A 14,798-nucleotide genomic window follows, 5' to 3' on the forward strand; every position below is an offset into this window, starting at 1 on the left:
CTCTCATACACTCACACACACACACACACACACACACACACACACACACACACGCATCCATGGGAAAGACATTTTGGCCGAGATCTTATGCCCCCTGGTTTTCACCAGAGTTGTGATGTGGCACAGCTGGTAGATCTACTACTGGGGGTGACCTCGGGGGGGCATGGCCGGGGCAGATATCTAGTGCTGTTTGTGTGGAGTTTGCATGCCCTGGTTTTCTCCCATATCCCAAGGAAGTGGGGGTTAGTAGGTTGATTAGCTACTGTAAATTACCCTTAGTGTATAGCTGAGTGTATAGCTGAGTGTATAGCTTAGTGTATAGCTGAGTCAGGAGAGAGTTGATGGGAAAGCCGGGAGAATACTATGGGATTAATGAAGGTTTGGTGGAAATGGGTGGTCGGTGAATTACTAGGGATCTTCGGCAGAAGCCACTCCTTGACATACATAAGTGGGAGTAACGTTCCCCATGCCAGTGTTTGGAGAGAGGATCAATGGAATATGTCTCAATGACTGTTCACAATCGTTCTGTTTTAATGTTGGATCACCTGAAGACAGCTACTCTTTGAATGATTCAACAGAGTTCAGTATAGAGCTTGTTGGAAAGACTACCTCCTTCTGAGTAAAGAAGCTGATTGCTGCTTTTACTTCTGACATTATAAATTTCTCTTAGTTTAAAGTAATGACTACTTTCCAGTTTCTTACAGAGAGGTGCATCAGTTCGCATCCGGCTTGATTGGTAAGTGACCCCAGTCTCACACAATGATCCTTGGTTATGAGCAGTAATCAGCCTTTGTTATATCGGAGAGGGGCTCCACGTTCACTCATCTCTGGACAGCTACCAAATGGACATCACACATCAGCTTCACCAACATCCTGATAAAAGGAACAAATAGTCTGATGCAGAGGGAAGCCTGGGTGACAGCAGGTCTAGAGCAGGGAGATGACTTCACTCCTGTCGGTCGATAAGTGAGTAGAGGAAAGCCTGGGCTCGGAGCAGACTGGGCACCGAGGTCCCACCATTGGTCATGGGACTGGAGGTAATGTGTGACATGCCCTCCTGAGTCTGGCCCCATGATCAGAGCAGCTCCAAATCCTGTGTCGGCAGTCAATCATGCACCACAGGGGTGCTTGTGGGTGACTCCATATGCTGCCTATCTGCCACTCTTTATTTGACAATTTGTGCAGAAAAACATTTTTTAAGTCAATAATTATCTGCTGCTGATCGCAAACAAGTTGTAATAATCCCTAATTGACGTTAACCAAGTGCATCGGACTTTGCAATAGAAGAATTGAAGTTAGCCTGTTGACTGACTGGATCCTGCAGGGGTGTTTGTGTTAGAGTCTGAGCTTTGAACTTGCATGTGGCTGGGAAGCTGTAAGACCAAATGCCAGTGAGCAGAGCCAGATTTCGCTCTGACCTCACCCTAAGCGGGCAAAAGAAAACAGGCACACGGACAGAAAGGGAAGCAACTGGGTTTCCCAATAGCTGTTGATCCACAGGTTAGCCAGAGGCGATTACGAGCATGACTGAGCCGTGCCAAAGGGACAAAGTGTTCTACAAAAACAACTCTGGGAAAAATAGACTGATGCCTGTTACTTTATTTGGGAACTAGATTAAAGCTTGTTGCTGTGTTCTTCAGGCAAAATTTACAGATGAATAATATGATTAAATATCAAAGCACTCTGAGGGACGGGCTTAGAGCCTGAAGTTGAGTTTTAAAGCATTGCCCGGTCATACTGTTTCTACAGTTACACTGTTCCTACAGATCAATGTGATCTGTGGCTTGGTTGGGGAGCTCTCTCTCCTGGCCTAGAAGCTGGAAGAGCAGCTGCCTCGGCTCCAGTGCCCTGCCTCTGGTGCTCAGAGTGCAGCTTACACGTTCTTGCTGAAGCTAGGAGGGTTTCCTCGCACAGCCCAATGTCGTGCAGGTCACAGCAAGTGTGGAATGTGGGGAGAATGAAATGGGATTACTGTAGGAATAGGACAAATGGGTGATTGATAGTTGGCACAGATCTGTTGGGCTGCGTGGCCTCTTTCCCAGAGAGGTGACTCTAAAACCTACCACTGACGTGAGTTAGGAGTGGGAGAAGGTGCCCTTTGTGGGTGGCGATGTCAGATAACCAGCTGGGAATTAAAAATGGTTTATTATTGTCACAGTTACCAAGATACAATGAAAAGTTTGTCTTGCAAACTTCATACAGATCAATTCATTCTAAATGGCACTGGGACAGAACAAGGTCAAGCAAAAACCCATGTGGAAAGCAGTGTAACAGCTGTAGAGAAAGGGTAGTGCAGGTAAGCAATGAAGAGCGAGATCAGAATGGGGTAAATTGAGACGTCAAAGTTTATCTTATCATACCAGGGAATGATCGAATGCCACACTCCGAGGAGTGAAAGAAAGTCTTCCCAGATTCTTCAGCCAGTACGGATTCTCCTGCCAAGGCTCCGGCTCTAGAGCAGAGACAAGATGCTCCACTGGCTGTAGGCTGTGTTGGGGTGTTACTGGCTGGCTTTGACCTTCACTTTACACAATGTATAACCTGTGAGAATGGTTTAGAACAGCACAGAAACAGGCCCTCCAGCACACAGTGTCTGTGTTGAACATGAAACTAAACATCTCGTCCTGAACATGGTCAATTCACTGCATATTCACCACCATGGTAATCAGCTTCCATGTCAGCACTGTTCCGGGCACTTCCCATTCTCTGGGTAAAAAATTCCCCTGCACATCTTTAATCTTCCCCTTATCACCTTAAATGCATGTCTCCTAGTACTTAACATTTCTAGTCTAGTAAAAAAGAATCTGACTGCCTAATCTATCTGCAGCCTTCGTAATTCATAAACTTCTATCAGATCGCCCCTCAGCCTCTTGATGCTCCAGGGAAAACAACCCAGGTTTATCTAGTTCTTCATATAGCTCATGCCCTCTAATCCAACGAGCATCCTGCTAAACCCCTTCTATAGGTAGCGTATTTAATATTTCAGCAATATTTGACTAATATTGTAAATATTTTGTTTGATTTGCTATCTCTTGTTTTGTTGACATAATCCATAATGGGTTGTATGTAAGAAGTACATGAATAGCATATGTTATTATGCCATCACATGCCAAGGCTGCTTACCCATTGAAGCACAGCAGAGTTTTCTTTGTAAGGGGGGAGAGAGAGAGAGAGAGAGATATGCTCAAGATAAAAAAGGTGGAAATGGACAAAATTAACATCAACAGTGAGTTCTGGGTAATAATAATAATAATAATAATAATAATAATAATAATAATAATAATAATAATAATAATAATAATAATAATAATAATAAAATTAATTAAGACCAGAAATGGCTGTCTACATTGGAAAGATAGATGTGTTCAATTGCACAACAGATAACCTGCAGATATATACTGAGTGAATTGAGCAGTATTTTGAAGCAAGCAAAATAGCTGATGCAAAACAAGTGCCAGTGTTTCTGAGGGCAACAGGTGGATAAGTATACTTAGAAGTTTAGAAATTTGCTTAGAAGTTTCTTTGCTTCAATCAAACCAGCTGAAAGGAACTTTGCTGATATCATGAACTTAATGCAGGAACATTTAGAATCAAAACCATTGTTAATTGCGGAACACTTCAGGTTTCATAAGCGGAATCAAAAGGAAGGGGAGTCTATTTTTGATTACGTGGCTGAATTGAGGAGATTGAGCATTGTCAGTTCAGTGATGAGTTTAATGCTGCATTGAGAGATTGTTCGGTTTGTAGAATTTTATGAGAATGCATTAAAAAATTCAAAAATGGTCCTAACTCACATTTAAAAGAGCAGTTGAAATTGCTGTATCAATGGAAAAGGCAGACGGAGACACAGTTAGGTTGCAGTCAGCAATGAAAGTGAGGTGATAAAAATTGCAATATCTAAACAGAAACCTGCCTGGCCAAACAAATTATCTTACCGTTGTGGCAGGGCCAGACAAGTGCAGGTGTAAAGGCTTAAAATACAACAAAGCAGGACACTTACAAAGAGCATGTCGGACAGACAGAAATAAATGGACTGCACAGGCAAGAGAAAAAGTCAAGTTGCAGTTCAAAAAGAGCACTAATATACATGTCGTTGATGAAAAATCAGATAATAGTGAGAGTGACACAGGACTGCGTAGTCCTAAGATTTACCCAGTGAAAACTAACAAAAGACAAACAATGTGGCTTACACCAGAAGTGTAATTTAATTAAAATGGAATAGGCTGTTTCAGTCATTCTACAAAATGAGTTTGAATGGCATTTCTAAGATACTGAACTGAAGTTTGCAGATAGCCAGCTAAGAATTTATATCAGAGAGAAGATAATTCCCATGGGAATGACACTCATAGCAGTGAAATATAATAACCAACAAACCACATTGGACTTGTATGTGGTAAAAAGAGGAGGACCAGCAATGGGGGGGGGGGGGGGACGTGATTGGTTGAGCAAGCTACAACTTGATTGGAGATCCATCCACCATTTGCATGCCACATTGCCTGCAATAGAATTCATTGACAGTAAATTAAGGAAGGTGCTGGATGACGCTACAGCAGTGTTGAAAACTCAAACATATCAAGGGTAAGATGGTGTTAAGTGAAAATACCATACTCAAGTTTTACAAAGCCCGTCTAGTTCCTTATACCATCTGAGATAAAGTAGCCAGTGAGCTCGATCACAAGGAGGCTGAAGGAATTCTTTCCATGGGCAATGCCAGTGGTGCCTGTAGCCAAGGTCTTTCAGGATCTGTGGTGACTTTAAGGACACCATCAACCTGGTAACGTAAGTAGATCAATACCCTCTGCCCAGGATCGAGGACATCTTTGCAAACCTTTCTTTGCAAAACAAACACTTCAGCAAAGTGGATTTAGCTGAAGCCTACTTACAGATGGGGCTGGAAGAAGAGTCCAAAACGTTTTTCCACGATTAACAATTTCAAAGGGCTTTACTGCTACGTAGGCTTATTTTTGGAGTAGCATCTGCACTTGCACTCTGGCAGAAAGCTATGGACCTGGTCTACCAGAGCTGCCTAGACACTCACTGAACGACACCAGTGTTACTAGTAAGGATGACAGGGAAAATCTCCAGAATCTCAAGACAGTGTGAATTGTCAGTTCACGCCATGACATGACAAGTGTGAATTTTTTAAACCAAGCATCACTTACTGTGGTCACACCACCGACTCATAAGAATTACACAACTGTGCTGAGAAAATTCATGTAGTGGTAGATGCCCCAAGGCCAAAGGATGTGTCACCATTCTGGTCCTTTTTAGGAATTGTCAATTACTATAACAGGTTCCTGCCAAACTAATCATGAAAATCCTGATGGGTTTTCCTGTTTACCCTTGGAAAAGGGGAAAAAAATACAAAAGAGGACATTCCTTTTGAAGCAAAAGGATAGAGGGTGGAGAAGTTTTTAAAAACCTACAGAGAGCAACTAAAATATCATTAGAAGGGAAAAGATGAAATATAAAAGCAAGCTAGCAAATAATATCAAATTGATAGTAAAAGGTTTTTCAAGTATGTTAAAAATAAAAGAGAAATGAGAGTGGATATAGGACCGCTAGGAAATAAGGAAGGAGAAATAATAACGGGGGACAAGGAGACGGCAGATGAACTAAATGAGTATTTTGCATCAGTCTTCACTGTGGAAGACACCAGCAGCATGGCAGATGTTACAGTGTGTGAAGGGAGAGAAGTGAGTGTAGTTACTATTACAAGGGAGAAGGTGTTCAAAAAGCTGAAAGACCTAAAGATGCATAAATCACCCGGACCAGGTGAACTGCACCCTAGGGTTCTGAAAGAGGTATCGTTAGAAATTGTGGAGGCATTAGAAATAATCTTTCAAAAATCATTGGACTCTGGCATGGTGCCAGAGGACTGGAAAATGTCACTCCACTCTTTAAGAAAGGAGGAAGGCAGCAGAAAGGAAATTATAGACCAGTTCGTCTGACCTTAGTGGTTGGGAAGATGTTAGAGTCAATTAGTAAGAATGAGGTGATGGAGTACTTGGTGACACAAGGACAAGATAGTAGAAAGTCAGCATGGTTTCCTTCAGGGGAAATCCTGCCTGATGAACCTGTTGGAATTCTTTGAGGAGATTATAAGTAGGATAGATAAAGGGGATGTAGTGGATGTTGTATATTTGGATTTCCAGATGGCCTTTGACAAGGTGCCACACATGAGGCTGCTTACCAAGTTAAGAGCCCACGGTATTACAGGAAAGTTACTAACACGGTTAGAGCATTGGCTGATTGGTAGGAGGCAGTGAGCGAGAGTAAAAGGATCCTTTTCTGGTTGGCTGCCAGTGACTAGTGGTGTTCTGCAGGGGTCGGTGTTGGGACCACTTCTTTTTATGCTGTATATAAATAATTTAGATGATGGGATAGATGGCTTTGTTGCCAAGTTTGCAGATGATAGGAAGGTTGGTGGAGGGGCAGATAGTGCTGAGGAAACAGATAGGCTGCAGAAGGACGTAGACAGATTAGGAGAATGTGCAAGAAAGTGGCAAATGAAATACAATGTTGGAAAATGCATGGTCACGCACTTTGGTAGTAGAAATAAATGTGCTGACTATTTTCTGAATGGAGAGAAAATCTAGGAATCTGAGATGCAGAGGGATTTGGGAGTCCTTGTGCAGAACACCCTGAAGGTTAACTTGCAGGTTGAGTCAGTGGTGAGGAAGGCAAATACAATGTTAGCATTCATTTCAAGAGATCCAGAATATAAGAGCAGGGATGTTATGCTGAGGCTTTATAAGGCACTGGTGGGGCCTCACCTTGAGTATTGTGAACAGTTTTGGGCCCCTCATCTTAGAAAAGATGTGCTGGCATTGGAGAGGGTCCAGAGGAGGTTCACAAGGATGATTCCAGGAATGAAAGGGTTATCGTACAAGAAATGTTTGATGGCTCTGGGTCTGTATTTGCTGGAATTCAGAAGGATGCGGGGGGATCTCACTGAAACCTTTCTAATGGTGAAAGGCCTAGACAGAGCGGATGTGGAAAGGATGCTTCCCATGGTGGGAGAATCTAGGACAAGAGGGCATAGCCTCAGGATAGAGGGGCGTCCTTTCAAAACAGAGATGCAGAGAAATTTCTTTAGCCAGAGGGTGGTGAATTTGTGGAATTTGTTGCCACGAGCAGCTGTGGAGGCCGGGTCGTTGGATGTATTTAAGGCAGAGATTGATGGGTTCTTGATTGGACAGGGCATCAAAGGTTATGGAGAGAAGGCCAGAAACTGGGGTTGAAGAAGAGATGAAAAAAGGATCAGCCATAATGGAATGGCGGAGCAGACTCGATGGGCCAGATGGCCTAATTCTGCTCCTATGTCTTATGGTCTTATAGTATTCTCCCTAATGTAAATCAAAAGTCTTCTTATTACAGTAGGGATGATATCAAGATAAAACAGAAAACACCTCACACCGTCTCAGGGCTACATGGCCACACAAAATGGCTGAAATTTGCAGCCAATTTCCTATTTACCTGTGCCAGGATTAATTTACCCTTTACGGGAGTTGCCTGAGTTGCTGTACCATTCAAGCTGAGAGCTAAAAAGTGTTGGAGGAGTATGTGCCGCTCATCTAAGCATGGGCACACTGAAATCATTGGCTTGAAGTTTTGTCTGGAGGCTTGATCAGCAGATCGAGCAGCTTGCTAGGCAGTGTTTGGGTTGCCAACATGTCCAAATGATGCCAAGAGCAGTACCTCTCTGTCCCTGGGAATGGTCTGCATTGCCCTGGTAGAGGATTCATGTAGATTTTGCTGGATATTCATGGGCACAGATTTCTTGGTAGTAGTGGATGCAGCTACGAAGTGGCCAGACGCGTTCCCAATTGCCTCCGCTACAGCTTCACACACTGCTGATGTGTTGAGAAGCCTCTTCACAACGACTGATATTTTCAAACACTTAGTCAGTGACAATGGACCACAGGTTGTTGGAGAACAGTTTCAGTCATTCCTGAAAATGAATGGGATAAGACAGACTACATCTGCACCGTACCAGCCAGCTAGCAATGGCTTGGTGGAAAGGTAATGCACTACAAGCCATGGCAGTGGAATGCACTACGCTGACACTGAATCGGAAGCTCACCAATTCCCTCCTTGCGTATCGCAATGCAGCACACTCACAATCAACAACCAGCAACGGAGTCTGCGATCCCAGCGCAGCATGACTGTCTTCCGCCGCTCAGGCAACCGCACCTGATATACGATGCTGGAGATGTGGTCGAGTACCTCTCCCGGACACTTTCAGAGGCTTCCTAGCTGGTCCCTTCTTCTGGGAGGGCCAGTAGACCCATACTCGGACCCCCCAGTAAAGTCGAGTCCCCGGCTGCGGGCATCGTAAGCCTGTTGTCGGTGGCAGCTGGCCATGCTTTGATTCTGCAGAGCTGCATTGTGAACCGTCCACAGGCGACCCTGAGGTGCCCCAGGAATCTCTGCCTTGAGAAGGGGCTAAAGACCCCAGATCCACCGCTGTGCACACCTCTCACCTTAGTACCCTTCGTGCTGTCTGGAATGCCCGCAATACTGGGGGTAGGTGGCAATCCCAATCACACTGATGGCGGCTAACAAGAATGACAAACTGTGTAGCCAGTGTGCGGTTAAAGCGTTTGATCAAGCTTGCTTTGTTTACATAATTCATAGTGGGTTATATGTAAGAAGTATGTGAATGGCATACGTTATTACCTCACCACATCATAAGTGAGGGCCTACTTAAAAGAAAAGGAAGGAAAAGTGAAGTAGACCATTATCCAGGCTCCTGTAATTTCCTTTTGATTAGTTTCTGGAGTTGTAAAACATTACACATTACACTTTCCAAAGACTCCTCATCATTGAGAGAGGGGGGTGTTATGAAGTTGTATCCAGTTGCAAAACGACTGAAGCCCTGACCAATGAAGGCCATGAGCCGGTCTACTCACTCATACACACTCCATCTTCACCACTCCATCTACTCCACTCCATCTACCCACTCCTCTACACACTCCATCTACACCACTCCTTCTACACCACTCCATCTACACCACTCATCTACACCACTCCATCTACACCACTCCTTCGACACCACTCCATCTACACCACTCCTTCTACACCACTCCATCTACACCACTCCAGTCTACACCACTCCTTCTACACCACTCCAGCTACACCACGCCATCAACACCACTCCTTCTACACCACTCCATCTACACCTCTCCATCTACACCACCTTCTACGACACCATCCACTCCATCTACCTCTACCACTCCATCTACACCACTCGCTCTACACCACTCCATCTACACCACTCCTTCTACTCCACTCTCCCTCCAGTCTACACCACTCCATCTACACCACTCCTTCTACACCACTCCATCTACACCACTTCATCTAACACTCCGTCTTCAACAGCCGACTCATCGACACCACTCCAGGTCTGTCACCGACTCCATCGACACCACTCCTTCTACACCACTCCATCTACACCACGCCTTCTACACCACTCCATCTACACCACTCCTTCTACACCACTCTTCTACACCACTCCTTCTACACCACTCCATCTACACCACTCCTTCTACACCACTCATTCTACACCACTCCTTCTACACCACTCATCTACACCACTCCATCTACACCACTCCTTCGACACCTCTCCATCGACACCACGCCTTCTACACCACTCTTCTACACCACTCCATCTACACCACTCCTTTCTACTCCACTCCGATCTACACCTTCCTTCTACACCACCCGTCTCACCACTCAGCTACACCACTCCATCTACACCACTCCATCTACACCACTCCTTCTACACCACTCCTTCTACACCACTCCTCTACACCACTCCTTCTACACCACTCCTTCTACACCACTCCGTCTACACCACTCCATCTACACCACTCCAACTACACCACTCCATCTACACCACTCTTCTACACCACTCCTTCATACACCGACTCCATCTACACCACTCCTTCTACACCACTCCATCTACACCACTCCATCTACACCACTCCTCTACGACCACTCCATCTACACCACTCCATCTACACCACTCCATCTACACCACTCCTTCTACACCACTCCTTCTACACCACTCCTTCTACACCACTCCATCTACACCACTCCTCTACACCACTCCATCTACACCACTCCATCTACACCACTCCTTCTACACTCAACTAGCCATCTACACCACTCCATCGTCACCAACTCCATCTAACCACGCCTTCTACACCACTCCATCTACACCACTCCATCTACACCACTCCTTCTACACCACTCCTTCTACACCACTCTATCTACACCACTCCTTCTACACAACTCCTTCTACACCACGCCTTCTACACACACTCCATCTACACCACTCCTTCTACACCACTCCATCTACACCACACATCTACACCACTCCATCTACACCACTCCATCTACACCACTCCATCTACACCAGCGCCTTCTACACCACTCCGTCTACACCACTCCATCTACACCACTCCGTCTACACCACTCCGTCTACACCACTCCTTCTACACCACTCCATCTACACCACTCCTTCTACACCACTCCTTCTACACCACTCCATCTACACCACATCCTTCTACACCACTCCTTCTACACCACTTCCATCTACACCACTCCTTCGTACACCACTCCTTCTACGCCACTCCATCTACACCACTCCATCTACACCACTCCTTCTACACCACTCCTTCTACACCACTCCATCTACACCACTCCGTCTACACCACTCCATCTACACCACTCCGTCTACACCACTCCGTCTACACCACTCCTTCTACACCACTCCATCTACACCACTCCTTCTACACCACTCCTTCTACACCACTCCATCTACACCACTCCTGCTACACCTCCTTCTACACCACTCATCTACACCACTCCTTCTACACCACTCCTTCTACGCCACTCATCTACACCACTCATCTACACCACTCCTTCTACACCACTCCTTCTACACCACTCCATTCTACACCACTCCATCTACACCACTCCATCTACACCACTCCTTCTACACCACTCCATCGACACCACTCCAACTACACCACTCCATCTACACCACTCCATCTACCACTCCTTCTACACCACTCTTCTACACCACTCCATCTACTCCACTCCTTCTACACCACTCCAACTACACCACTCCATCTACACCACTCCATCTACACCACTCCTTCTACACCACTCCTTCTACACCACTCCATCTACACCCACTCCTTCTACACCACTGCTTCTACACCACTCAATCTACACCACTCTTCTACACCACTTCATCTACACCACTCCTTCGTACACCACTCCTCTACACCACTCCATCTACACCACTCCTGCTACACCACTCCAGTCGTACACCACTCCAACTACACAACTCCATCTACACCTCTCCAGCTACACCACTCCTTCTACACAACTCCTTCTACACCACGCCATCGACACCACTCCTTCTACACCACTGCTTCTACACCACTCATCTACACCACTCCATCTACACCACTCCTTCTACACCACTCCTTCTACACCACTCTATCTACACACTCCTTCTACACCACTCCTTCTACACCACTCTTCTACACCACTCCATCTACACCACTCCTTCTACACCACTCCATCTACACCACTCCATCTACACCACTCCTTCTACACCACTCCTTCTACACCACTCCTTCTACACCACTCCTTCTACACCACTCCATCTACACCACTCCTTCTACACCACTCTATCTACACCACTCCTTCTACACCACTCCTTCTACACCACTCCTTCTACACCACTCCTTCTACACCACTCCTTCTACACCACTCCATCTACACCACTCCATCTACACCACTCCTTCTACACCACTCCTTCTACACCACTCCATCTACACCACTCCATCTACACCACTCCTTCTACACCACTCCATCTACACCACTCCTTCTACACCACTCTATCTACACCACTCCTTCTACACCACCCTTCTACACCACTCCAGCTACACCACTCCATCTACACCACTCCTTCTACACCACTCCATCTACACCACTCCTTCTACACCACTCCTCTACACCACTCCTTCTACACCACTCCTTCTACACCACTCCATCTACACCACTCCATCTACACCACTCCATCTACACCACTCCATCTACACCACTCCTTCTACACCACTCCTTCTACACCACTCCATCTACACCACTCCTTCTACACCCTGCTTCTACACCACTCCTTCTACACCACTCCATCTACACCACTCCTTCTACACCACTCCTTCTACACCACCCTATCTACACCACTCCTTCTACACCACTCCTTCTACACCACTCCTTCTACACCACTCCATCTACACCACTCCTTCTACACCACTCCATCTACACCACTCCATCTACACCACTCCATCTATACCACTCCATCTACACCACTCCTTCTACACCACTCCATCTACACCACTCCATCTACACCACTCCATCTACACCACTCCTTCTACACCACTCCATCTACACCACTCCTTCTACACCACTCCTTCTACACCACCCCTTCTACACCACTCCTTCTACTCCACTCCATCTACACCACTCCATCTACCCACTCCTTCTACACCACTCCATCTACACCACTCCATCTACACCACTCCTTCTACACCACTCCTTCTACACCACTCCATCTACACCACTCCTTCTACACCACTCCATCTACACCCACTCCTTCTACACCACTCCATCTACACCACTCCTTCTACACCACTCCATCTACACCACTCCATCTACACCACTCCATCTACACACTCCATCTACACCACTCCTTCTACACCACTCCATCTACACCACTCCTTCTACACCTCCATCTACACCACTCCTTCTACACCACTCCATCTACACCACTCCTTCTACACCACTGCATCTACACCACTCCATCTACACACTCCATCTACACCATCCTTCTACACCACTCCATCTACACCACTCCATCTACACCACTCCTTCTACACCACTCCATCTACACCACTCGTCTACACACTCATTCTACCACTCCATCTCACCTCTCTACACCACTCCATCTACACCACTCCATCTACACCACTCCATCTACACCATCCATCTACACCACTCCTTCTACACCACTCCATCTACACCACTCCTTCTACACCACTCCTTCTACACCACTCCATCTACACCACTCCTTCTACACCACTCCTTCTACACCACTCCATCTACACCACTCCTTCTACACCACTCCATCTACACCACTCCTTCTACACCACTCCTTCTACACCACTCCATCTACACCTCTCCTTCTACACCACTCCTTCTACACCACTCCTTCTGCACCACTCCATCTACACCACTCCTTCTACACCAATCCTTCTACACCACTCCATCTACACCACTCCATCTACACCACTCCATCTACACCACTCCATCTACACTCACTCCATCTACACACTCTATCTCACAACTCCTTCTACACCACTCCAACTACACCACTCCTTCTACACCACTCCTTCTACAACCACTCCTTCTACACCACTCTATCTTACAACCACTCCTTCTACACCACTCTTCTACACCCTCATCTACACCACTCCATCTACACCACTCCTTCTACACCACTCCATCTACCCACTCCATCTACACCACTCCTTCTACACCACTCCTTCTACACCACGCCATCTACACCACTCCTTCTACACCACTCCTTCTACACCACTCTTCTACACCACTCCTTCTACACCACTCCATCTACACCACTCCTTCTACACCACTCCATCTACACCACTCCATCTACACACTCCGTCTACACCACTCCATCTACACCACTCCTTCTACACCACTCATCTACACCACTCCTTCTACACCACTCCTTCTACACCACTCCATCTACACCACTCCGTCTACACCACTCCATCTACAACACTCCTTCTACACCACTCCTTCTACACCACTCCTTCTACACCACTCCTTCTACACCACTCCATCTACACCACTCCATCTACAACACTCCGTCTACACCACTCCATCTACACCACTCCTTCTACACCACTCCATCTACACCACCCTTCTACACCACTCCTTCTACACCACTCCATCTACACCACTCCAACTACACCACTCCTTCTACACCACTCCTTCTACACACTCCTTCTACACCACTCCATCTACACCACTCTATCTACACCACTCCATCTACACCACTCCATCTACACCACTCCATCTACACCACTCCTTTTACACCACTCCTTCTATACCACTCCTTCTACACCACTCCATCTACACCACTCCTTCTACACCACTCCATTACACCACTCCTTCTACACCACTCCTTCTACACCACTCCAACTACACCACTCCATCTACACCTCTCTCTTCTACACCACTCCTTCTACACCACTCCATCTACACCACTCCATCTACACCACTCCTTCTACACCACTCCATCTACACCACTCCATCTACACCACTCCTTCTACACCACTCCATCTACACCACTCCATCTACACCACTCCATCTGCACCACTCCATCTACACCACTCCTTCTACACCACTCCATCTACACCACTCCATCTACACCACCCTTCTACACCTCTCCATCTACACCACTCCATCTGCACCACTCCATCTACACCACTCCATCTACACCACTCCATCTACACCACTCTTCTACACCACTCATCTACACCACTCATCTACACCACTCCTTCTACACCACTCCTTCTACACCACTCCATCTACACCTCTCCTTCTACACCACTCCATCTACACCACTCCATCTACACCACTCCATCTACACCACTCCTTCTACACCACTCCATCTACACCACTCCTTCTAC

The sequence above is a fragment of the Hemitrygon akajei genome, chromosome 5 (assembly GCF_048418815.1).
Source record: "Hemitrygon akajei chromosome 5, sHemAka1.3, whole genome shotgun sequence".
NCBI classification, from domain to species: Eukaryota; Metazoa; Chordata; class Chondrichthyes; order Myliobatiformes; family Dasyatidae; genus Hemitrygon; species Hemitrygon akajei.